At 38.8% G+C, this 26,932-nt stretch overlaps 1 protein-coding gene across 5 annotated transcripts in view; it reads right to left on the reverse strand.

The window, feature by feature from the left end:
- Positions 1-26,425, reverse strand: part of KLF12 (Kruppel like factor 12) — a 436,995-nt gene extending 410,570 nt beyond the window's left edge. For 4 of the 5 annotated variants that reach the window (XM_045978049.1, XM_045978044.1, XM_045978050.1 and 1 more), the window contains exon 1: positions 25,505-26,425. The gene's annotated coding sequence lies outside the window, so the exon portion shown is untranslated. Of the gene's footprint in view, positions 1-25,253; positions 25,386-25,504 lie in introns of those variants that run through there. The other variant, XM_045978047.1, reaches the window with a different exon arrangement.
- Between the last annotated feature and the right edge of the window lie 507 nt (positions 26,426-26,932).

Raw genomic sequence — 26,932 nt, forward strand, 5'->3', positions numbered from 1 at the left:
ATGATTTCATCTCAAGGTTCTTCACTGCAACTGCAAAGACCCTTTTTCCAAAAAAAAGGTAACATTCACATGTTCGAGAGAGTGACATGGACATACATCTCTTGAGAGGCATCATTCAACCCATTATAGTGCACATTCAATAACTACCGTGTTCTTTCTTCTTGCCTTAGATCCAAATAAAATAAACACACACTAAATAACTGTCCCCCCAACATATAGAAAAAGAAAAGTGTCCTATTTCCTCTTCTTCTTTGCCAAACTCCTGTTTGGAAAGCAACCACTGAGGCACAGCCAGAAGCTTGAACAGCATTTCCTTGCCGAGCCCTAAGAATTACTCTACATGATGCCCAACAGTGTATCTTTGGAGATCATTTCTTTACTTGTGGGAATAAATCCCAGAGTTTTATCTCCTTCCCCACAAACTAATACTCTTGATCACAGGTAATTCTGCAAAGATGTTCTCTGGATGAGGTTTTGATCTCTTTAAATGCTTCACATACGGCCATGAATGTGTAATTTTACTACAGTGGTGCAAACTATTAAGACCTCACTTTTACTGGAAACTTAGGACTTAATGCCTTATTCTTAAAAGAATTTAGACTCTGGATCTGTTATACACTGAATATCTGTCTTTCCAAAATGTTTATGTTGAACATCTAACCCCCATGGTGATAAATGTATTTAAAATATGACCTGTGAGGTCATAAAGGTTAAATGAGGTCATTAGGGCTGTAATTACAAGAAGACACCAAAGCTTGCTTTCTCTCTCTCTCTCACTCTCTGCCATGTGGGGACACAGTAAGAAGGTGGCCATCTATAAGACAAGAAGAAAGTCCTCACCAGGATCCTGATCTGGGACTTCTACTCTCTAGTACTGTGAGAAAATAAATTTATGTTTTTTAAGCTACCCAGTCTGTAGTCTTTTGTTATGGGGGCCCAAGCAAATTAAGACAGGATCTAAACACAATCCTAAGAGCAGTACTATAAATACTCAATGAAAATTAGCTGATTTCCATGACTGGATTGTTGCCAGCACACAGTTTATGATTTTATAGTAAGGCTTTTCAGAAAATACTTGAACTATTTGGAAATCAAAGATTGCTCGGCTTTTCAAATTAGGGTTAAAAACTAGGATAATGATTTCAAACCTTCTGTGAAGTGTAACTGGGACTGAAATAATTTTTCTGCCCAAGGTTTGCACTGTTAACTGAAGACACCATTGAACTTCTATCAAAACAGCAATCTCACAAATTATGAAACAGTGTCAGCAATACGATATCCATAGGCTCATATTCTTAGAATAAAGCATCCCTAGGACACCTCACCACACCAGAGAACAAAGATAATGAAAACTCACAGAAGAGAAATGTAAGAAAAATGGCAGCCACCTTGCTGCAAGATGTAGTGAAAAATCTATTTTTCCCTATTCTTACCACACAGCAAGCTATATCTGGCAAAGGGCATCACTCCTAAGAGGGAACCCTTCATACTGTAGACATCAGAGATCTGTGCATCTGTTACTAAAGTGTTCTGGTGATGGCAGTTTATTACAACAATTTTTTGTCAAACAGAATAGTCTTAAGGAAATGATGCATTTTCTTTCTCACACATTAGAACTGTATGAGCTAATAATAATGGTGGCACAAACATCAAGCCGGGAAAGGACTACTCACCATCAGTCAAACGTGCAGAATATCTCCCAAATTGATGGGAGTCATGTAAGAAATAAAAGGAAATAAATATCACTTTGGTTACATTCACAAAAGGAATTATGATGGAAAAATGGCTAACGAAATCATAATGAAGAAAAACAATATACAGAGTCATGTTACATGTAACTATTAAAAAGGAGAGATAATAAAATGGGTTTAAAAAAAGACCTAGATACTGAAAAAAGCACTCCTTTATAAAACAAAACAAAATTTAAAAAGAAAAGCTAATGACAGAATAAATAGATTGGTAGAATAAAATCAGATACACTTAAACTCTTCCTCAAAAAGAAAGCACACCAATGACCATATTAATGTCAGTCAAGTATGACATACTAATGTCAGTCAGTATTCAATCTGAAAGGCATTCAGTACAAAAAAAGGATAATTATAAGAAAAGTCATGGAATTATATGTACCCAAACAACACACAGATAAACATGCATGCACAACTATTAAAAATTTAATGAAGACATAAAACAAAGTTTTAAAAACAAAACATAGGTCCAAAGCTTCGGATAATGGATTTGGATATCTTGGATAGGACACCAAAAGCACAGGCAACAACAACAACAAAACAATAAATTGGACTAAAGCAAAATTAAAAGCTTCTGGGCATCAAAGGACACTTCAACAGAGTGAAAGGGCAACCCACAGAATGGGAAAAAATATCTGCAAATCATGTATACGATAAGGGGTTAATATCCAGAATATACAAAGACCTTCTAAAACTCAACAACAAAATCCAAGTTAAAAAAACGGCAAAAGACTGGAATATACACCTCTCCAAAGAAAATATATAAATGGCCAACAAGCACATGAAAAGATGCTCACCATCACTAATCACTCGGGAAATGCAAATCAAAACCACAATGAGATGCCACTTCACACCTCTTTGAATAGCTAATAACAAAAGAAAAAACATAATTCCAGAAAATAGCATTAGCTAGAACGTAGAGAAATCGGCACCCCTGTGCACTGCTGGTGGGAATGCAAAATGACGCAGGTGCTGTGGCAAACCCTACAGAAATTCCTACGAAATTAAACACAGAACTACAACAATATACAGCATTCCACTTCTGGTTATATAGCCCAAAGAATTTACAGCCAAGACTCAAAGAAGACATTTGTACACACATGCTCATATGGTAGAAATACAGTTTAACATTATACAGCCTTAAAAAAAGAAGGACACCTGGACACATGCTATAACATAAATGAACTTTGAAGACATTATGCTAACTAAAATAAGCCAGTCACAGAAAGTCAACATATGACTCTACTTATAAGAGGTGCCTAAAATAGCCAAACTTATAGAAACAGAAAGCAGCATGGTGGTTGCCAGGGGGAGGGGAGTGGGAGTAGTTTAAGGAGTACATAGTTCCAGTTTCGCAAAATGAAAAAGTTATGGAGATTGCGGCACAATAATGTAAATATACTCAACACCACTTAACTCTACACAAAAGAATGCATAAGATGGTAAATTTTATATAACTTGTATTTTATAATTTAAAATAATAAAAATGAATTTTAAAAACCCAAAGATATAAAAATATGACTAGAATACAGAACTCCACATATCACTTTTTGAATTAATCAAATTTAACAGAAAAAACTGTTAGAACATAAAATAATTTAAAACATATCAACAGGAGCACCTAGGTGCCTCAGTCAGTTAAGCGTCTGCCTGCTCAGCAGAGAGCCTGCTTCTCCCTCTACCTCTGCCTGCTGCCCTGCCTACTTGGCTCTCTCTCTCTCTCTCTCTCTCTGCCAAATAAATAAATAAAATCTTTTAAAAAAATAAAAGAAGGGGCGCCTGTGTGGTTCAGTGAGTTAAAGCCTCTGCCTTCCGCCCAGGTCATGATCCCAGGGTCCTGGGATTGAGCCCCACATCAAGCTCTCTGCTACACGGGGAGCCTGCTTCTTCCTCTCTCTCTCTCTCTCTCTGCCTGCCTCTCTGCTTACTTGTGATCTCTGTCTGTCAAATAAATAAATAAAATCTCTAAAAAAAATTTCTTTTAATTTTTTAAAAAATCAATAAACTCAATTTAGCAGATGAAAAATGGAATATCACACTCCTCAAAAGATACCTTATTCAAGTCTCTATAAAACATTTATAAAAATAAATCATAGAAAAAGGAAAGTAGAGTTATTTAAAATCACTGGAAAAGAAAAGTATAGTTATTTAAAAATGAGAATGTTTCAGGGGCATCTGGGTGGTTTAGTTGGTTAAGCATCTGCCTTTGGCTCAGGTCATGATCCTGGGATCCTGGGAGCTCACATGGGGCTCCCTGCTCAGTAGGGAGTCTGCTTGTCCCTCTCCCACTGCCCCACCCTCCTCCCCCCTTTGTGTGTATGTGTGTGTTCTCTCTCTCTCTCTCAAAATCTTTTATAAAAGCAGTCTGTTTTACAAACTTAGTCTCTGAATATAAATCAAAATTTAAATATAAACATAAAATAAAGACTTAAAAATAGTACTCAGAAATTTAAAAACACAGTTTCAGAGATCCTTAATGTAGAGGCCACTTTTAGGCTTGAGGGTTGAATGTAGAAAGGGCCCACAGCAGGAAAGGATACTCCATGGGAAAGAGTCTCTTCCACAAATGGTGTTGGGAAAACTGGACAACAACATGCAAAAGAATGAAACTGGACCACTTTCCTACACTGTGCACAGAAATAAATTCAAAGTGGATTAAAGACCTAAATATGAGACAGGAAACCATCCAAATCCTAGAGGAGAACACAGGCAGCAACCTCTTTGAACTCGACCTGAGCAACTTCTTAGTGGACATATGACCAGACGCAAGAGAAACAAAAGCGAAAATGAACTATTGAGACTTCAAGATAAAAAGCTTCTGCACAGTGAAGGAAACAGTCAACAAAATGAAAAGGCAGCCTACAGAACGGGTGAAGATATTTGCAAATGACATATCTAACAAAGGGTTATTATAAAGAACTTCCCAAACTCAACACCCACAAAACAAATAAACCAGTTAAGAAACAGGCAGAAGACATGAACAGACATTTTTCCAAAGAAGACATCCAGATGACGAACAGACACATGAAAAGATGCTCAACATCACTCATCATCAGGGAAATATAAATCAAAACCACGACTAGATAACTACCTCACACCTGTCAGAATGGCTAAAATTAACAACACAGGAAACAACAGGTGTTGGCGAGGATGTGAAGACAGGGGAACCCTCTAACACTGTTGGTGGGAATGCAAACTGGTGCAGCCACTCTGGAAAACAGCATGGAGGTTCCTCAGAAAGTTAAAAACAGAGCTACCCTATGACCCACCAATTGTACTACTAGGTATTTTTAGGCAAAGGATACAAAAATACAGATTAGAAGAGGTACATGCACCCTGATTTTATAGCAGCATTATCAATAGCCAAACTATGGAAACAGCCCACATGTCCATCGACTGATGAATGGATAAAGATGTGGTATATATACATACAACGAAATATTACACAGCCATCAAAAAGAATGAAATCTTGCCTTCTGCAACAATGTGGATGGGACTAGAGAGTATTATGTTAAACAAAATAATTTCAGAAAAACAAATACCATATGGTTTCACTCCTATGTGGAATTTAAGAAACAAAACAAATGCACGGATAGGAGGAGGTAAAAAAGGAAGAGGGAAACAAACCGTAAGAGACTTGTGACAACAGAGAACAAACTGAGCGTTGATGGGTATTCAGGAGGGCACTTGTTATGATGAGCACCGGGTGTTGTATATTAGTGACAAACCACTGAATTCTACTCCTGAAACCAATATTGTACATTAACTAACTAGAATTTAAATAAAAATTTAAAGAAAAGGGGGGGACCCACAGTGACTCCCTGGCTGAGGACAGACAAGTCCATCAGGCGGCCCACCTCAAAATATTCATAGGCTCTAATTAATGAACAGGCCACTTAAAACTAGTCACAGTAACAAAAAAGGGACGATTCCATACATTGCCATACCTCCTCATCTTCCCTCTTCTCTTCAGAAGTAGCCCCCACCTACTGCCTCACGGCGGACAGCCTCTCCTCTGCCATCCAACCCCCTGCTCCCTTAAAATGTATTCAATTAACTTCTATCTCCTTTGTTCTACCTCAGGTAAATTCTTTCCCCTTGTATGCCACTGGCTTCCACCCAATCATCACCCCACATTTGGGGGACCCCATCCGATAGAGAGACACCCCATTGAAACACTACGTTTGACTCAAAGAAGAAATCAATAAAATTATAAACTAAATTATAGTAAAATTACAATTAAAATCATAAAGATTTGGTACAATGAAAAAGGGAATAATTCTTCCCCTAAAAAGTACAGAATATAGCAAATGATTAGATCTAACTTCAATGCCTTCATAGTTAAAAGGAGATTTATTTTTAAAAGAACTAAGCAAAAGGGGAAAAAAGAGAATTAAAAAAATATGTGCTAAAAGTCAAGAGAGAAAATAAAAACAGAAATGATGAAAAATTCAAAAGCTTTTTTTTTAATATTAGCATAATAGCAAAGCAATTTATGGAACATTTAAAAAAAAACAGTAGTAGGAATAAAAAAGTTACAAATGCTTTATAGTAGAACTGTAATTATGTAATAGAGAATACTACATATTATCCTGAGCTAACAAATTTAAAAACTTATCAAACAAATGGGTATATACAAAGATACAGAGATCATAGATATGGATAACAAATCAGTGACTGCCAAAGATCACAGATACAAATAAGAGATTGGTGGTTGCCAGAGCAAGGGGGGGTGGAGGGGGAGAGTGTGGTGAAAGGGATAAACATGGTCAAAAGGTATAAACTTCCAGTTATAAGATAAATAAAAGTACTGGGCATGTAATGTACACCATGGTGACTACTGATAACAATAATGTATTGTATATTTGAAAGTTTTATCCCTAGAAAGAGAAACAACTATCACTGTGTAGTGACAGTTGTTACCTAGTGTTAATCATTTAGCAATGCATATATACATCAAATCATACACTGTACACCTAAAACCAACAGAATGTTGTATGTCAATTATATCTCAATCAATTTTTTAAAAAGTGAATGGACAATCTGCTAGCCAAAACTTGATCCAAAAATAATGGACAAATACATCGAAGAAATTAGAAAAAAGATTATATTATCTGCCATTAGAAAAAATATAAAACCATGACCCAACAGTTCACACCTAACTATTAGCCTATAAGAAACAGTTTCATGGGGCACCTGGGTGGCTCAATCCCTTAAGTGTCTGCCTTCGGCTCAGGTTATGAGCCAGGAGTCTGGGGATCCAGCCCCGCATGGAGCCCTGCATAAGGCTCCTGGCTCAGTGGGGAGTCTGCTTCTCCCTCCGTCCTTCATCCTGCTCGTGCTCTCTCACTCTGTTCCTGCTCTCTGGCTCTCACTCTCTCAAATAAATAAATAAAATCTTAAAGAAAGAAAGTGAGCTTCAACTATAGCTCATGGAAAGACACAAATATTTTCTCAATTTCTGTATCCACCAAAATATTGATACAGAAACATGATTCAGTAGTAAGGAAAATATTATAAACCAATCCCACTTGTGAATGAATGAATGAAAAAAAATATATATATATATATTCTAAGCTTCATACTAATTTATCAAATAAAATCAAGTAAATTTATACAAAAATAATAAATTATGAAAAGGGAGGGTTTGATCCCTAATGCAAAAATAGTTCAATATTAATGAATCCTCTAATAAAAAGCTTTATAACAGTCAACTAAAGAAGAAAAAAAGATGATTTATCAGATGATTTTAAAAAATACTTATATAAAATTCAACAAGCAGAAAACAAGAAAAAAGGGGGGGAGGGAGAAAAAGAAAGAAATCTAAGCACATTTAAGCTACACAGGATAGAAAGAAAATATGTATTTAAGATAACTATCCTACAAAATCATGTTTTTGAGACCAAAGACTTTAAGTTACAAGGCAACAGGGTAAACTAAATTCCAATGGATAACAAGCCCATTCACGAGAAAGAGGACATTGCCTTTAACCATGATAATGGAAATAGAATGAAGAGTCATAAAAGCATATAAGAAACAGAAAGCAGAATGGTGGTTGCCAGGGACCCAGGGAAGGGGGAAATAGAGAGTTGCTGTCCAATGGGTATACAGTTTCAGTCTCGCAAGATGAAAAAGTAAGTCTGAGATCTTTTGCACAACAATGTGAATATAATTAACATTACTAAGCTGTAGGTTTAAAAACAGTTAAGATGGAAATTTTTTATTGTATTTTTTTATTGTAATTAAATATTTTAAGAGTGGGAAAGAGAAGGACGTAAGAGCCAGGGTAAAGGAAGAGACAGAATCTTAAGCATGCTCCATGCCCAGCACAGAACCTGACACAGGGCACGATCTCACAACCCTGAGATTGTGACCTGAGCCAAAATTCAGAGTCAGATGCTTCAATAACTGAGACACCCAATTGCCCCTCTTCTAATTTTTAAGCAGATTAAAAAACAAAAACACTGAAATTTTAACAAATTCTTAAAAGATGAATGTGGGCTAGCTGAGTCAGCTAGTATCCCAGGAAGCCCCTGATGCCAGGACACCCCACAGCCAATCACCCTGCTCTTTTCCAAGCCTCCTCCAAGTGCTAGGACAAAAGACTGAAAGCAGAACAAGAGAAGTAAGAGAGCCCCCACCCTAAAAGGGGGTACAAAGGTAGACATCAGCTACTACAGGAACACAAGGATAAAACTTGGCCTCATCCCAGACTCTACTGTCAAATGAAGCAAAAGCCATCTGCCACAAGAACAAGAACAGTAAATACTCCAGTTTCCTCCATGCAAAGGTGAACTGCAGCTAGAGACGGAGAACATTTATCTGCCTCCAGAAGAGAGACTCTGCCTATTTCTTTCCCCAAGTTCAAAAAAAAAACAAAACAGCCATTGGATGAGAGACAGAAATCACACACATTTGGCCTTGCAGTGAACGTCAGGTTAAAACTCATCTGCTCCTGGGTTAAGGCAGAAAACTTACCCAGATCCAGAATTCTAAAATAATACAAAAAAGAAATCATTTAAGCCTGCCATTGACACAAGAGAGTCTGACTACCACAAGAATGCATGCTATCAAAGTCTCAACTCAGGCTTAGGTACACCAGGCTTGCCTAAGACTGCTGTTGGTATAAGAGAATTGAGATCCTACCCACTCACCCACCCACAAGTCCACCCAAACTACTGCTGGGATAGAGGCAAAAGAATAAAAGGAGGCCCCCTGTGACAGTGGAATTCAGAGCTGACCGACACTTCACGGTAGAGCAGGAACACTGAGAAGAAAAACACTGTGACAGCTCAGGTCTCACTGAAGTCTTAAGGTAAAAGCAATGCATTCCTAAAGAAAGCTCAAGTCTCCAGTGATATGACAGTTCAAAAGCAACAACAAAGTAGTAACTCAGCACATCTACTGACCAAAACAATTTATCTTCCCTCTTCACAGACACTAATATCTTGCAGAATAAGAGACATGTCCATTTGTTAGCATAATTATTTACCTCAGTCTCTACCCTTCTTTTATACATAATGTCACAGTCAACAAAATATTATAAGACACAAAAACAAAGCAAGTTACCCGTTGTCAAGAGATAAAGCTATCAGTATAATCGGATCCCAAGATGGCAGAGATAGTGAAACTACCAGAGATACTTTAAAATAACTACGATTAAAATGTAAAAGAATTCTGGGGCGCCTGGGTGGCTCAGTGGGTTAAGCCTCTCTGCCTTGGGCTCAGGTCATGATCTCAGGGTCCTGGGATGGAGCCCTGAATCAGGCTCTCTGCTCAGCAGGGAGCCTGCTTCCCTCTCTCTCTGCCTGTCTCTCTGCCTACTTGTGATCTCTGTCTGTCAAATAAATAAAATCTTTAAAAAAAAAGTAAAAGAATTTAGAAAAAAAAGACAGACAAAAGGGATAAATGGAGAAATTCAATAAACTGAAAATTTTTTAAAGTGATATGAAAACACTGAAGAAGCAGCTTTATATCAAAGATAATTCTTTCACTGAGTTTACAAAAAACTCAACAGAAAGAATTAGTGAACTTGAAGATAGGAAGACACAACAGGAAGAATTAGTGAACTTGAAGACAGATCAATAAAAATTATTCAGACTGAAAACTGAATGGGGGGTGGCAGCTGCAGAGGATCCAAGACCTAAGGGACAATTTGAAGTAAACTAATGTACTTGTCCAAATGGTCTAGAAAGAGAGAAGAGAAAAAAGGGGGCATAAGAAATACTTATAAAAATAGTGGGGAAAACCTGTGAAAAATTATAAAGGACAATAAACTACAAATCAAAGAAGCTAAGAGAACTCCTAAACAGGATAATTACAAATGATAACAAGCCTATGCATGTAAAAACATTTGGTTTTACTGAAAACCGAAGTTAAAAAAAATATCCTGAAGATAGAGAAAAATAACATTATATATGGAACCACAAAAATCAGAATGACAAAGGACATCTCTTCAGAACCTATGTAAAGTAAAGGATAATATAGCATAGCAACATATCCAAATTAATGAATGGAGAGAAAACTGTCAAACTAAAATTCAAACCCAGTTAAATATTTCAGAAACAAAGGCAAATAGACTTTTTCAGATAAACAAATCTGTGAAAAATCACTGTCAGCAAACCTGCATTTCAAGAAATATTTTCCTTAGGCAAAAATAATATGATGCCAGACAGAAATTTAGACCAAAGAAATAAAGAAACTTTGAAGTATAAAAAACATGGGTAAATACAAAGAAAGACCTTTTATTCTGATTTATAATCCATATTAAAGAGAACTAAATCTTTAAAGCAAAAGCAATACCTAGGAAATATATGGTTTATAATATGTATAAGTTAAAACATATTAAGAAAATAACATAAACAGTGGGAGAGAAAAAAAAGGGCAGTATACTGTTATAACTTTCTTTCTGACATTATATAGGAAGTGTATGCACCAAGAAAGTGGTATTGTATCATACAACCATGAGAAATTAATGACATATATTATAAACCCTAGAGTAACCACTAGAAATATAAAACAAAGACCTGTAATCACTGGAGATAAAATTGACTATTAGAAAATAATCAAGCCCCTTAAAAAGTCAAGATATGGAAAAATAAGAGTAAAAAATCTAGGTGAGACAAAGAAAACAAACAGCAAGTTATTATATTTAAACCAAGTCATATCAAAATAATGTTTAAAGTAAACAAACAAATCATTCCAAGTAAAAGTTAGAGATCATAAAATTGGATTAAAAATTCACACACAATTATATGTTGTCTATAAAGGAAAAACAGGGATATTACATGATGATAAAGGGGTCAATTCACCAAGAAAACACAACAATCCTAGATATGTATGCACCTAATAACAAAGCTTTCAAAATGCATAAAGCAAAAACTAATAGACCTGAAAGAATCAGATAAATTCATGATTGTATTTTAAATACTAAACCTTTCTTTCCCAATAGTTGACAGATCCAAAGGGGAAAAAAAAAAAGCAGTTGACAATACAGAAGACTTGAACATTATTAATCAACTTGGCTCACTGATATTTACAAAATATAGACCTAATTGACATTTATAGAATGTTCCACCTAATAATGACAGGACACGTGGTTTGTATGTATAATATTCACCAATATAGACCATATACTGAGTCATAAAGCAAATCTCAGAACATTTTTAAAGACTCAAAATCATACATACTCTGAAAACAATGAAATGAAAACAAATCAGTATCAGAAATATATCTGTAAGATCTCCAAGTATTGAATACTAAACAACACAATCCCAAAAAATTCAAAGTAAACAATGAAAGCACAATGGAAATTAGAAAATATTAAGTGAATTAAAGTTTAAAGGAGCAGTGCTCAAAGGAAAATTTACGGCATTATATCCTTATGTAAGAAAAGAAAAAAGGTCTCAAATCGACACTCTAAGCTTCCATCTTAAAAAAACTAAAAAGAGAACCAATTAAACCAGTGAAAAGCATAAGAAAGGAAATAATAAAAGTCAGGAATCAATGAATTAGAAAAAAAGTAAAAATTAGAGAAAAAATTAATGAAACCAAAAGCTGGCCCTTTCAAAACATCAGTAAGGCTCCTCGTTAGTATAGTGGTTAGTATCCCCGCCTGTCAAAACATCAGTAAAATTAATAACCCCCTGGCCAGACTGATCAGGAGAAAAGGAGAAAAGTGACCAGTCACCTAAATCAGATATAACAAGTTATCAGTACAGATCCTACAATCGTTAAAAGAACAGAACAATATAAACAACTTTATGCCGATAAATTCTGTAACTTAGGTGAAAAAGCCAAATTCTTTCAAAAACACAAACCAAGATGTTTAATTCACAAATGATCATATAATCTGAATAGCTCTGTATGTGTTGAATAAATTGAATTTATAGTTAAAAGCCTTCCTGCAAGGGGCTGGGGCGGGGGGGGGGACCCTTTAAATCCAGACGGATTCTTTGGTGAATTCTTCCACACACTTAAGGAAGAAATAATTCTACACAAAGTATTCCAAAAAAATAAATAACAGAACACTTCCATTGTTATTTTAGGAGGCTAGGAATAACCTGAAAGCAAAATCAGATAAAAATATTAAAAAAAAAAAAAGAACTGAACAGTATAAACACATATCTTAATTCTTAACAAAATATTAGAAAATCAAATATAGCTATATATAACTAGATAATGCACCAAGAACAAGTAAGACTTTTATTACAAGTAATGAGAGTCTGGCACAACATTAAAAAAATCAAGCCACACAATTAATTCACCATACCAACAGACTAAAACAGAAAATCGTATCATCTCAATAAATATAAAATAGCCAAAAACCTATGAAAGTACTTAGAACTAAATTTAAGGAAAAACAACCAAAAATATTAAGATCTTATTAAACCATAAAAAACTATATAAACAGAAAGACATCCACGTTCCTGAATGGGGATGACACACTGCACTAAAAATATTAATATGTTAGTTGTCCCCAGAGTATATACAACATAATGCAATTCCCATTAGAATCACAACAGGGTTTTTGTGTATTTTTTGTCCAGGGGAGTTGGGACAATGGATGACATATTCCTTAGATTTGGACTTTACTACTTTAAAAGGAAAAAAAAAAAATCTGGTACTATCATAGGATATCTGAGAACATAATACAATTGCAAAATTTATATTTACTGGTAAAAGAATACATTACTTTAAAAATGGTACTAATTTGCATCTGAAAGTAAATAAAAGTGGATCCCTCTTTTATAGCACCTATAACTAAAAATTTCAAATTTACTAAAGATCAGATCAAAGTGGAACAGAAAAATTCAGTGTAAGTGTAGATTACACATCTATTTTGTCAATGGAGAAAACATTAAAAAAAGTTAAGTAGGACAGAACGAACTGATTATATAAAAATTAAAAATGCTATACATCAAAAGATACCTCTCGAACAAACAAAATATCAGGGTTTTGTTTATTTTTAAGATTTTATTTATTCATGTCAGAGAGAGAGAAAGAGCACAAGCAAGGAGAGTGGCAAGCAGAGCAGCCAGAGGGAGAAGCAGGCTCCCCCTAACCTCCCTTCCCCACTCCCCCCACACCCAAGCAAGGAGCCCAATACAGGACTCCATCCCAGGATCCCAGGATCATAATCTGAGCATAAGAAAGACACTTAACTAACTGAGCCACCCGGGCACCCCAAAAGGTCAGTTTTTGAAAAAAGTCTTTGCAATCCTGATATCAAATGGTTAATAACTATAATATATAAAGAACTCCCACAAAAGGACAACAACCAAGGAGGAAAATGAGCAGAGTACGAAAGGGCAATTTTTAGAAGAACAACTCCAATGTACCTACAAATAGAGAAAAAGATGTTCGATGTCACCAGCAGTCAGGAAATACTAATTTAAAGTAACAGTGAGATACTACTATAGAACTATCAGACTGGGAAAGTGTCAACTTTTCCTAATGGAGTTTCAAGTTAAGGGTTTTGCCTGCATTACTGGTAAAAAGAACTGCTACAGCCTTTTTCTTCAAAGCAATGTGGCAGCGTTTTTTTTTTTTTTTTTTTTTTTTGTGGCAGCGTTTTGAAGCAGTACATAATCCCACCCTGGGAATCTATCCCATTGGTCTGTCAGAGTGTAGATATAAAGGTATTTCTCTATTGTTTGTATATTGTTATTTGCAGGAATTATTCTATATTGTTTCTATATTGTTATTAGTTTCTATAGTGTCATTACCGGAAAAACTAGAAACAAAAGTATTGCCCACCAATAAATTAATGGTTCAGTAGACTATGAAATAACCGTACTTGGGAATATCAAGCAATATTTTGTTTTCTTTTTAAGTGGAGTAGAGATACAGCAGTTGAATGCAAGTATCTCCCTTAGGCAGTACTGAACCAAAAAACAAATTTGACAATAGTCTCCAAAATATAATCCCACTTTTATAATCAGTGATCAAAAAACTTTGTGCAAATGTGTTCATGATGCTTAGGATATGGAGAAAAATGTAAAAGGACACATAGTTCTGATGACATGGGTTACGGGGGAATGGAATGTTACTGCTGGCTACAAGAAGTAAGGGAGAAGTAGGGGGGAAAAAAATGAAGTTTAAAGTCTTCACACACATAGTTTTATCAGAAAGATATATTTGTAAACACTGCTAATGAGTTTAGGCGAAACACTTTTTTCCTACAGATCTTCAGTTGTCCTTCGAAAACCTTAGTCATAAAAGTAATAATAGTAATAATAAATTCATTTAAATAAATAGCTCGCTTTGAGTTGGTTATAAGCATTAAATGAGATAATGCCTTTTAAGGGTACCATACACACTTTCAGTACAGCAAACACAAAATACACTTTTTTTGAAAGGAAAAAGAAACCTAAAACAATCACATGCTTAAATGGAAAAGATTTTCTGATAAGATGAAAAGTACTCAAAAGAAACTAAAACATAAATCTAAAAATATCTAGGTATGATTTTTAGGCACATTAAGGATCTACATGAAAATAAAATAAACTGAAATATAGTACAGTATGGCCCTCCCTCTGGGTGTAGCTTCGCTGCTTCCTCCTGATCTGCACATACTTAGGACAGAGAATACCTTTGTACTTTCGGCACTTAGCACAAGCCTTGGTACATGGTAAGTGATGAACCGTCTCCTCATTTTCTTCAGAGTACACATGCCTCTATTTGCAGTCTCTTCTAAAATCTGAGCTATTGCATATGTTTTTTTTATGCCCCTTTAGAGTAGATTTTGGAAGGGGATAGAATTCGTCCAATAATATTCACGGACTATCTCACATGAGCTAGATGCTAAACACACAGGCACCTCTTTTTTGCAAAGTAGACTTGCAAAATCTAAGACTACAGGAAACTTAGGAAGACAGTAGTGGAATGAAATGGAAAAAATTATGTTACTGGTGTTGGAAATCAAGGTTCTAGTTTCGGCTTGGCCACCTTCTAGTTATTTTACCTTCATATGACTTTAATATCCTCGCGAAAAAAATAGTGACATGTGTCCTGTCTACCTTATAGGATTGTCAGGATGAAACTAAAACCACCCTGTAAACCACCAAGCACAAACCAAATTTCTTTTTGTTAGCCCACACTTCCCAAGTATTCTGGAGTGTCTTAATTATGAGCTATTTATAAATGAAAACAACTGCTTCAGCCTAGCGCCTTGCTATGATCCCAATATACTCAATAGAGAGCTCAGTATACAACAGGAATTCTATCACTGCCCTTTATAGACTCATTAAGAGTGGATTTCTTTCGTGTTATACATTGTCTCAAAATGAAATGCTGTTTCCTTAAGTGTTCCGTAGTTACACCTAAAGCAGAAAGCTAATGCACTTTCCAGAGGATGTCACTCTGAACAACCAACCACTTTAATGTAAAGTTTCTTCCTAAATATCCCTTCAAGCCACACCTCTGATAAATTACAAGTGACTGTGACCTTCTGTAAAACTGAATGGTTTTCAAGTTTTTCCTTCTGTTGTTCTTAAGTTAAAAAAAACAATCTTACTCTCACATTCAAGGTTTTTGGTCAAAGGTAAAATTCTCATCATTTATAAATAAATTATCATACATCAAATCTTCAGCAATATGAAAAAATTTCTCTAGACAGCTTCACAGAAGGGGTATTTTTAAGATTTTATTAACCAATCATGACATATATATATATATATATAATTTTTTTTCTCCCAAATAAGTCTTCTCTAAACTCATTATAACACTGCATGCCCTACTAGCCAAGCATTTCCCAGGATTTATTTTTGGGAATCACAATTTTCTGGTGATAAGGCAAATGATAAAACACCATAAAGCCATCAGCTCTAAAAGATAACAGAAAAGGAGGTGTGAAATCACCACAGTAGGCAAAATATGATTTTAATTTACTTTCTTATTCTTGTAGGTTTGCTTTTTTCTTTTCTATAGAAAGTAAATGTTTCCCACAAAGAATTGTTGCCATATCCATGAAAAACCTGAAACTCTTGATTTCCCAGTTAAAGGGCATTTTTTTCCTATGCATTTCGTTTAAGTAACTTACAGCCCTTGGTCCATTTATCACAAATTGCTTTATTATAATTTTTTTTAAAGATTTTATTTATTTGACAGAGAGAGATCACAAGCAGATAGAGAGGCAGGCAGAGAAAGAGAGAGAGAGAGGGAAGCAGGCTCCCCGCTGAGCAGAGAGCCCGATGCGGGACTCGATCCCAGGACCCTGAGATCATGACCTGAGCCGAAGGCAGCGGCTTAACCCACTGAGCCACCTAGGCGCCCCGCTTTATTATAATTTTCTACATTAAGTCTTACCTCCTCTCCCTGATTTCAGCTCAGTAATGATGATGCCCTACCCATTTTTATACATGATTCCATATACATGATAGGAGCTGAATATATATATATATACATATATATGTGTATATATATATATGCATACATGTCAAAAGAGGTAAGGCATTTTTTAGAGAGATTATGTTTTTTCCTACTTTTAGGATACCTCTGACTATAACAGCCTTATCAAATGGCACAATGCATATTGGCCAGAAATTACTGGTCGACTACCATCACTTGGAAACATCCTGTTGCTGTTGCCTTCCAAAATAATTTTTTGGATTAGGTCTCATAATTTGTTTTAGTACACGGATCACCCATCACAGAACTGGCTTCTGTATTAAAGTAAATATTCTAGTAAATGTATTCTAGTAAGTGTAGTATGTCAATATAATCTGCAAATAAAATAACAGCCTCTAAACACAATATTTGTATAATATTCCCCTTTTTTGCTCTTCTACAAGTTTAACTCTGGAATAGTATACTTAATGCTAAAGGGAGAGCAGAGTAACACAGGGAGGAAAGAGTAACACAAAGGCTTTCCAGCATTCAAATCTTTACTTTGGCACTAGTTGGCTATTGACCACGATTGCACCAATTTGGTGAAAATCAGTTCCTATATCTATAAAATAAAAACCATAATATCATATATAGGTACTCAAAGAATATTAGATAGAGTAATCTCGTGTTTTTCAATAAAAATGCACTCCTGGAAACTTACACAAAATCCAAATAAGTTTAAGTCAAGGGACCAGACTTATGTTTTAAAGGAGATCCACTCCCACAGACAAAAGAAAAATTACAAACTCTATAGTTACATGTAATCTATTAAGTTCCATACTAAAAACAGATGTATAGCATTCTGTATATTCCATAATCTTATTTTTCAATTTATCAGATTAACTCCATTAAGCACCTCCAAAGAGTCACTTTTCAACACACCTAATGATTTCTCTGTTTCAACTGTGTATCAAGATAATAAACCCTGTTTCTTATAAGTAGAAACAGCACTTTCATTTTCTGCCTTTTTCCATTTATTTTGTTAATGAAAAGCAAAAGTAGTACAATTTTCAAATAATCTTTAAAATTATTGTCAAAAGTAGCAAAGTCATGGGGGGGGGCGGTGGAGGAACTCTTACTTGCAATGAGCACCATCACACAATAGCTTTAAAAAAAAACACCATCTGTGAACTGATGTCCCCAAGTGAAGATCCAGTGTATAAAAGGTATTCTAGAGGTCTCCACACATACTATAGTATAAACATAGTATATTCATAGTATAAATTATTTGGAAGTCAACCTACACAGACCTGTATACTAAAGAGTACATACTAAATAAGCCAACACATGAGAAACACGGTGCCCAACTTCTGCACAAGAAAGAGCAGCTACTTTATTTCGTTGCTACCCTTCATTCCGAATGGATTACTTTATAATCCAATGATTCTAAACTGTCTGCTTTTAATAGAAATCCCTTATAATCCAGCAATCACATCACCAGGTATTTACCCAAAGAATACAAGAACACTAATTCAAAGGGATACATGCCCCCTAGTATAGCAGCATTATGTACAATAGCCAAGATACGGAAACAGCCCAAGTGTCCACGGATATATGAGTAGAGGCCACAAATCTGCAATGGAATATTACTCAGCAATAAAAAAGAATGAGATGTTGCCATTAGCAACAAGATGGATGGAGCTACTGAGCATAATGCCAAGTGAAATCAGTCAGAGAAAGACAGATACCATATGATTTCACTCATATGTGGAATTTAAGAAACAAACGTGCAAAGGGAAAAAAAGAGAGACACATCAAGAAACAGACTTAATGGGGCGCCTGGGTGGCTCAGTGGTTAAGCCGCTGCCTTCGGCTCGGGTCATGATCTCAGGGTCCTGGGATCTAGCCCCGCATCGGGCTCTCTGCTCAGCAGGGAGCCTGCTTCCTTCCCCTCTCTCTGCCTGCCTCTCTGCCTACTTGTGATCTCTCTGTCAAATAAATAAATAAATAAATCTTTAAAAAAAAAAAAAGAAAAGAAAAGAAACAGACTTAATTATCGAGAACAAACTGATGGTTACCAGAAGGGAAGTGGGTGGGGGGTTGTGTTAAATAGGTGATGGGGATTAAGGTGTGCACCTGTCATGATGAGCACCGAGTGATGTATGGAAATGCTGAATCACTGTATTTTACACCTGAAACTAACATAACACTGTACGTTAACTAACTGAAAATAAAAACTTACAAAAAGAGAGAGAGGCACCAATACCCTGGAACGAACTAATATTTATAGAGCACTAACTATGAACAAGGTACATATACTAGATGTTTTATGGACATCACCACAATTTCAAACACATCTACAAAGCTGACATTACTTGTTCTTGTTTTTACTTATCAGTGGGTAAACGAACGGAGACTTAGAGAATTAACTTGCCCTGTTAGACAGCCAAAACCTGAGTAGTCTGAGGTTTCAAATCCAGCGTTGTTCGACTCCACTACAAAGCTTTATTTTGCAAAAATAAAATAAAATTCAAGAACATATTGTGAATTGTGGAACGGCTAAGAGAGTTGAATATACATAGCTAGAAAAGATGTAGGTAGGAAATATCCATGACACTGCCCTTCAGCTACCAAAGGGTTAGTGTGGGACTGCACTCCTTCATTTGCTCTTTCCCTGAGTATTTTAGCCCTAGCCCTGTATGATCAGTCACAATGGGAGGCACTAGGTGAGAAGCCGGGACAGTAACTTTGAGGACAATACACTTCCTGCTCTCAAGGGGCTTACTACTGGGAGGGGACAAGGCAAAGCAACAAGCAATTATACCAGATGGAACAGCATGTACTCCAGGGCCACAGAATACAGACTAGAACCCTGCATGTTCTCGAAGCAACGGATGGTAAATAGAGTCCCACAGAAAGTGATGTTTACAGTAATAGCTGTAACATGAACAAGAGTTAGGGTGTTTGTGCCACATGGAAAGAGCCTGAAACGAGTTATATCGATGAGCTAGTTTGAGTGTTTCTTTGCTCTTGCAAGAATAGTGTTTACACAGTGTGAAAACATACTTTGGTTCTTAACTGAAGAAAATGTAGCTGGGGAGAAATTATGTAGATTAATATTGTTCTTAATTTTCTCAAATGTATGTGTGTAAAGAAATGCACGTGGCAGAAAAAGGTATGCATATAAATGTGTTCAACAGATTTTCAAATATCCGTGCAGTATCCCCATCATTTACCTCTCTTTACTGTGCATGTGTTGTGTTACAATGTTTTGAGTCTAACCAAGACACGTTAAGCCATAAATCAGACATAGCTTAATCAACAGAATCTTGGCTTAACTAGGAATTTGCAGTTCAATAGACTGTCCTAAATCATAGTACAACAGCATAAATGTAATGATTCTATTAAAAAAAAAAAATGAAAGGGATTTTTAATGACCAGTTGATAGAAGTTTCAGTTCACTCACTGAAGAAATAGCCTGGAGGTTTACAATCCCTAAATAATCACTGTTGATCTTTATTTTCTGTTTTCTATAAAATGATCATGGGAACTGTATTTTCACGGACCTTCTTCAGAAAACCTCGGATACTTCACCTGCATTATATAAATGTTAATAGTCAGTAACTTTCATACCAGCTAGAGAAACTTTTTAAGAATGACTTTCTCAAGGTCACAGAGCAAATCTCTGGTGAGACAGGAATGGAATTCATGACCTTTGACTGCCAGAAGTTTTCTACCCACACTCGGAAATTCCTTCTCCATAAGTGTAATTTATATGCTCACTTTGAGAGGCTGGAAAGTTCATCTCTTGTAGGGATGTGGGGGATGGAGAGGGAGTGGTTTCCCTGTCCAATCGGTTGCCACACCAGGACTTTCTAGTTTTACAAAGTGATTTGTACCCACACTATCTCCTTTCACCCTCACCGCAACCCTGTAAAATGCACATTATTTTTCCCATTTTCTAGACTCGGAGAGGTTAGGAAACGTGACCAAGGTCATTCAGAGTTAGAAGGCAAGAACCCCTAATTCAAACTGTAGTATCTCTGCCCCTTAAATCCGTCCAGACAACAGGATATATATTCTTAGCAGATACCTGATTGGGAAATGAATAAACATTTAGAGTTATTTATTTCATTTTTTACAATCCTTCCTCTTGGTTGTCATTTAGTTTTGCTGGTTTGTTTTCTTTGGGGAAAGGCTGTTTTCATGCTGTAAGTTTGCTTGCTAAAATCAAAAAAAAAAAAAAAAAACCCCAAGTGAGAATAATATTACTAAACATAGGCTTTAAGAAAACAAATTGTGTGCTTTCCCTCTTTATTCGACGAGGGGGGGAGGGGGCTTTTTACTATGTTTCTTGGTCTGAGTGTATGTGACATGGGGGGGTTATATATACCAACATAGACAATATAAAAATTTGCATTCATAAATATCAATACTGTGTATGTATACACACAGGTACATACATAAAAGAGCAAACACACACACACACACATATGTAACTACACATATACATCATGACAGGAATTATTCTGAAAACCCCTAAGTGTGGTGAATGTAGCACTGGGAACACAATTCCCGGCTGTCTTGGCCAGTCCGCCGTAACAGGGGAGGCCTCTGTTACTCTGATGGGACTGGGAAAACTGTCCCAGAGCTCTGCGACTGCTTCTCGCCTTCCACACACGAGGGCAGAGGCAAGGGCTTTCTACTCCACCATCTGTACCTAAAAAGCGAAACTGTTTGGACCAGTCCAGTTATGCTAATATCCAAAAATATATACCATGGAATTAGCCACAGAAAAGAAGCAGGACTTTAAGTTGAAAAAAAAGACAGGAAGAAAGGCCATACCAGAGCAAGAGTTTTTTGGGTGAATATCCTGCAATCTACTGCCAGACCAAAACAAATTTTTATGGAGCAACAGGACTACTCAAGTAGCCACTTTTATGACAATAAACACCCAAAACCGAAAAATCCTTTTGTAACATAATTACTGAGAATATATAGAGAAAGCAACCATTTAATCCACAGCATGTGTTCTCCACCACAAGAACTCAAAAGCTGACATCAGATGGGGTGTGGCCGGTCTAGGCCCTGCAAATGAATTCTGGTCTGTTGAAGTCAAACAGTTCTCTGGACCGGTTTGGGATCTAGAAACACAGCAGATCTCACGGAGCCTAAGGCTGTTGACCTCCTGGGCACAGGGCAAGGCCCATCTGTTTACTAGCACTTTGATTTTGGGAGCTGTGGTTGTGGTGGATGAGTTAAGGCTGTGGTTTATAGGGTGTTGCCAGTGATTTAATGTTAATATTTTTCCCCTTACATTTTGTACATACTTAAGATTGAAAGCTGTGCGTAATTTGTAGGCTGAAAAATAAATAAAAAGAAAAATTTCACGCAGAAAATAAACGGACACCAGGCAAAAATACATATATTTCCACTCTACTGGCATACAGTATTTTCAAAATCTAAATGATAAAGGTAAGCAACTGCAACCTATTTTAGGAATTATTTATAAAAATGAAAGTTGTTTTCAACAAAGAATAAGATAATCATGGGTGTCGATTCTAAATAAATCAGTGTGGGGTTTTTTAGCTCCTGTTCATTAATCAACATGGAAGCAGGAGTGGGGAGACTTCCTCATCCAAAAAAAGAGTAACTTTAAAAAAATGAGTCTGTGCCTCTAGTATTGTAGAATACAACTAATTTGCATTTATCCACAAGTCACTGACAGTTGCATTTATGAAGTTAACACTCTAAGAAGACTGTTTCTCCTATATACAAAGAAAACCTTTAGCAACCCCAATTTAATGGGATTGTCCCAATGAAATTCACGTAAATATGAAATTCCACACTTTCCATCTCATGCGATGGTAAAAACGTCACGGGCCTTTATATGTTCAACTATTTAACAATATCACCTCACTGGTAAGGTTACTCAATAGTCTAGATTAACCAATACTGGCTGCAGTTCAAGATGCCCTCAGTGTAGGCCTAAAGGCCGAAGCACTTGTGTCCTCTTTGCAGAAAGGAAAAACAAAAAAAACAAAAACAAAACCACACAAAAAAAAACCCACCTACGTTTAAGACCAAATTATTTCATTAAGCTGTTAACAGCCTGCTTCATGATATAACATTTAAAACTCACTCAGTCTGTTAAAGTGCTTGTTTACTTTTCACAGGAGGTGGGGAAGTAATCCCCTAGGAACATATATATATTTTTAAATGACCAGAACACTATTGCTATTATATGCCTGATGCACACTCTTCAGAATGAATGAACGTCAAGCATCCTGATTTGTTTTTCCCTTGGCCTGGGGACAGTGAGCCCATGAGTGTTTGCAGTCCCTTCCCTTTCTGTACACACACAGGCTGCAGCTGTAGTAAACAACCACCAGCCAAGAGTTGCTAAGGTCAAGGTCTCAAATGCTACAGCAGGACCAGTTTTCTCCCAAAGGGCATTTGGTTACTGAAAAAGAACTTTCTGGAGGAAAAAATATATATATATTAAGGGCTCACCGGCACAACAATTTTCATTCAGTAAATAGTAAGACAAAGCATTCCAAAATAAAGTTTATCTGAACGAAGTTTCTTTCAAATAGGCATTACCAGGTATTAAATCAACTGAAGCAACTCAAAAATAAACAGAAATCCCTCAAGAATGACAAGTCTGACAGAACTGTATTCGTTACACAGTTTTATTTCATAAACTGAAAGTCCCAAATTTTACCAGCCTTCGTATATTTCATAATAGTTATGAATTACAAGGCAGAAATAAACCTCTCTCCAAAATACATGACAAACGTCTGCCTATACCTCTATGCTCTAACTGCTCTCTCCCCAACCCAAAGCAGTTTACCAGACTCAAGCTAGTCTTCACATTGACCAGCCTGCAGCAAGAGATACAACTTATGCAACTGAAATGTTTGTCCTTCAACATCCATGTCCATTGAGCTTCCACAGTTAAACATTTTCTAGCCTGGAAATATACCCCTTTATCACAACCAATTTTTATGTGGTTCTAAACAAATGTAAACAACATGGGGATGAGGTCTACAAACAGCACAACCCGGCTCCTGGGGGGGAAGGGATGTCGCTGTTTTTATTAAACGCCAATTCCAAAGAGCATTTCTTAGATGATGGAATACACCCACTCTTCAAAGTGACCACTCCTATTCCCATCACGAGCTGCGCCCTGTTAAAAGCCACCAAATTTATTTCAAAGCATTTACTTATCCAAACAACTCTATCCTCCAGTAAGAAAAGAGCCTGCAGGCGTCTAGGTGGATTTGCAGAATGACGTTATTTGATTGACAGATGTCTACTGAAGCCACTGGATGCACATGCAGTAAATGTAAATAGAGCTGCTCACCTCCCCAGTGTTACTGAGAAACAGAATATTAAAGCTGATTTAAAATAAAATACCCGAGTGCTCGGCGGAGAATTCTATTAGCCAGCGGAATTGCTTAAAACAATCCATACAGAACGATACTTAAAATCTGTACGGTTAAATTAGAGAGCTGACAATATTAACCATACAAACTGTTTATCCAGATTACACATTCCGTTGTACTAATACTCTTTAACTCAACACAGTCAGTTTTTATCAGCTGAATTAAGGGTATTACTATTAAAGTATGCAAAACTCGAAGCGCAGGGTGAAGGGGGTTGGGAGGCTGCAGGGCATATAACAAAGGAATTGGTACTTTTTCCAAGCGTTTGCCTCAAATGCACTTCGAAACAGAACTGTTGAGTGCACCCCACCCTTTTCCCCAAAGATAAAAGTTTTCAAAGTTCTAATAGGCAGTTCTCTACCCAACAAAAGCAGGATTGATTCTCCCCGTAGGGGAGCATCTAACATGAACACCAACTAATGTCGCGGAGGTCAAGTCCGAGTCCTGGGAGCGAGCTTCTAAGGCAAGAAGTGGCTCCCAGGCCGTCTCCGCGGGTTTCCCGGCTCGCGTGGACGTGCAAAGTTGCCCCTTGTCAACTCCGGCCGGCTCCCCCGTAATTGAAAATAACAGCCACGGGCCAGCCCCTGGCTACTTCCATGGACCAGGCACCGTAGCAAGTGACAGTTACACATCATTACGACCAGAGACAATAATGAATGTAGCACCAGGACCACTATTCATGCCAGCAGTCTCATCTCCTCCTTAACCCCTTCCCCTCCACTCTCGCCGGTGCACACCCACAGCCCACACAGCCCCGGTGCGGCGGCTATTCTCCGAACTCGCTCTATTCCTGGGGGCAAACTACTTCCACAACCCCCCCCCCCCCCATTCAGCCCTGGTGTTTTATTTCTCATCCTTGGCAACTGTCAGCCAAACACTGCAACCAACAATTCCACTAGGGGTAGAAAAACATTTGCTTAATTCACGGTACTTGATAAGTTAAAAAAAAAAAAAGAATTTGGGGGTGGGGGGGAGAAACGTCCTTCTTTCTTCTCCACATATCCGACCGACGCTACTTGCTCTGCAATAGCATCGCCCTCCCTCGGCCCCCTCCCGCTTCCCAACACTTTCCCCCTTTAAGAACATAGACCAACCAAAATGATTTAACTTGAGCAGATGACAGAAGGAAAATAAAACATGTTAAGAGAATACGGTCTGATTTGGGATGGCAAAAAAAAAAAAAAAAAGGAGGGGGTTGTTTATTTTGATAAGAAACGGAATCGGCACAGACCTGAACAGAAGCTGCAGAGCAGGAGAAATTGTTTTCTTTCCCTCACACAGAGTCCCCCTCTCTCTCCCTTTCTCTCTCTCGCACACACACGCGCGCGCACACACTCACTCTCGCACACACACGGCGTCACCCGCGCACACTCACACGCACACTCGCACACGCACGGGCAGAGCCTCTCAGCTGCTCTCTGCAGTTCTCAGGAAATGAATGGGGGGCAACCCAGGGAACTGTTGTACTTGCAAATGACTTACCCGGATCACATGATGCGCTAAATGTAGGGTGGGCCGGTGGGTGGAGGCTGCCGAGACGCGAGCCCCGGTCTAGCGTGGGGAGCCTCGCCAGGCCCGCATCGAATTACCCCGGGGCCCAGCCGAGGGGGTTGCAAGACGCCGCTTCTCCTCCCTTGCAGCCCGCAGCTCAGGAAACCGGAGAGGCGCGGGGGGTGGGGTGGGGTGGGGTGGGGTGAGGTGAGGTGGGGGGGTGAAAACACCAAACCCCCAAACAAAAGAGCTCCGGGTCCTCCTCCCCAGAAACAAAGCCCCGCCGCTGCGGGCGAGCCCCGGGGTGGGGCCGAGGGCGGGGGCGGCGGCGGGGAGGGGCTCGCTCAGCAGGCGCTAAGTCGCTTTATTGCCATAAAATGGGGCCCCCGAGCCGCTCCGCCCGAGGATTAGGAGGCGGGCTCAGAGTGTGATGGTTGAAATCCCCTGTGGGAAACTAACCCCTCCCCGCTCGCAGAGGTAGAAGGCAACACCCACTGCCCGGCCCTCGCCTCGCCGCCCGGGCCGCCGGGCTGGGGGGTGGGTCCGCGGAGCCTCCACCCCGCCCCACCCCGCCCCACCCCTGCCCCCGCCCCCCGGCCTCAGGCCTCGGCGGAGCTTCCCTTTCACCTGCACCACCTTGCTGCGGCACCCAAAATAACCTACACATGGCCAACGGAGCTTTGGGAGCCGCCGGCCGAGGGGGGCCCGCGGGGCCTCGCGGCGGGTGGAGCCCCCGGATTGCAACTCGCCAGGCGAGGACTCGCGCTGAGCCGCGAGAAAGTCCCCTCTTTTGTGTCAGAGCGCGCAAGGCAGCCCTAGGAAGAGAATTCGGAGGCAAACCGAGACGGAGCCCCTCAGCCCCCCGCCCCCTCCCCGCTCCGGCCCGGGTGGGGGCGTGCAGGGAGGGGGCCGGGCGCCAGAGCCGTCCTCGCGGCTCACCCGCCAGCTAACTTGGAAAGGTGTGGGCGGAGCCGGCTCCAGCGGCGGGCCGAGGCTGCGGGCGCGGCGGCTCCCGGGGACCGCCCCCGGGCGCTGGGTATCGCCCGGGTCGGGCAACAATGGGGTCCGGGCAGGGGCAGTCCGGGCGGGCGGTGCCCTGGATGCTGGGGTGCGCGCGGGGGGGGTGGGGCGGGAGGAGGGCTGGGCGAGGAAGGAAGCGGGATCATTGTTTGGGTTCGGGAGCGGCGCAAGTTGCGGGCGAAGCGGGGGTGTCCTCCCTCCCGGCGCTTCACCTTGGGATGGATGGGGGCGGGGGAAGACGCATGCCTCGCTTGGGAAACCCAGCAGAAGGGGCGCCAGCCCGTGTTAGTTATTCGCGAAAGCGGGCGAACTTGCAGGAGCGGAAGGAAGCTGGAGCTGCAGACCCCTGCCGAGGCCCCGAGGGCTGTGGGGCCCGCGGTGTAGGGGAGTCCAGCCCCC

The sequence above is a fragment of the Meles meles genome, chromosome 14 (genome assembly GCF_922984935.1).
Source record: "Meles meles chromosome 14, mMelMel3.1 paternal haplotype, whole genome shotgun sequence".
NCBI classification, from domain to species: Eukaryota; Metazoa; Chordata; class Mammalia; order Carnivora; family Mustelidae; genus Meles; species Meles meles.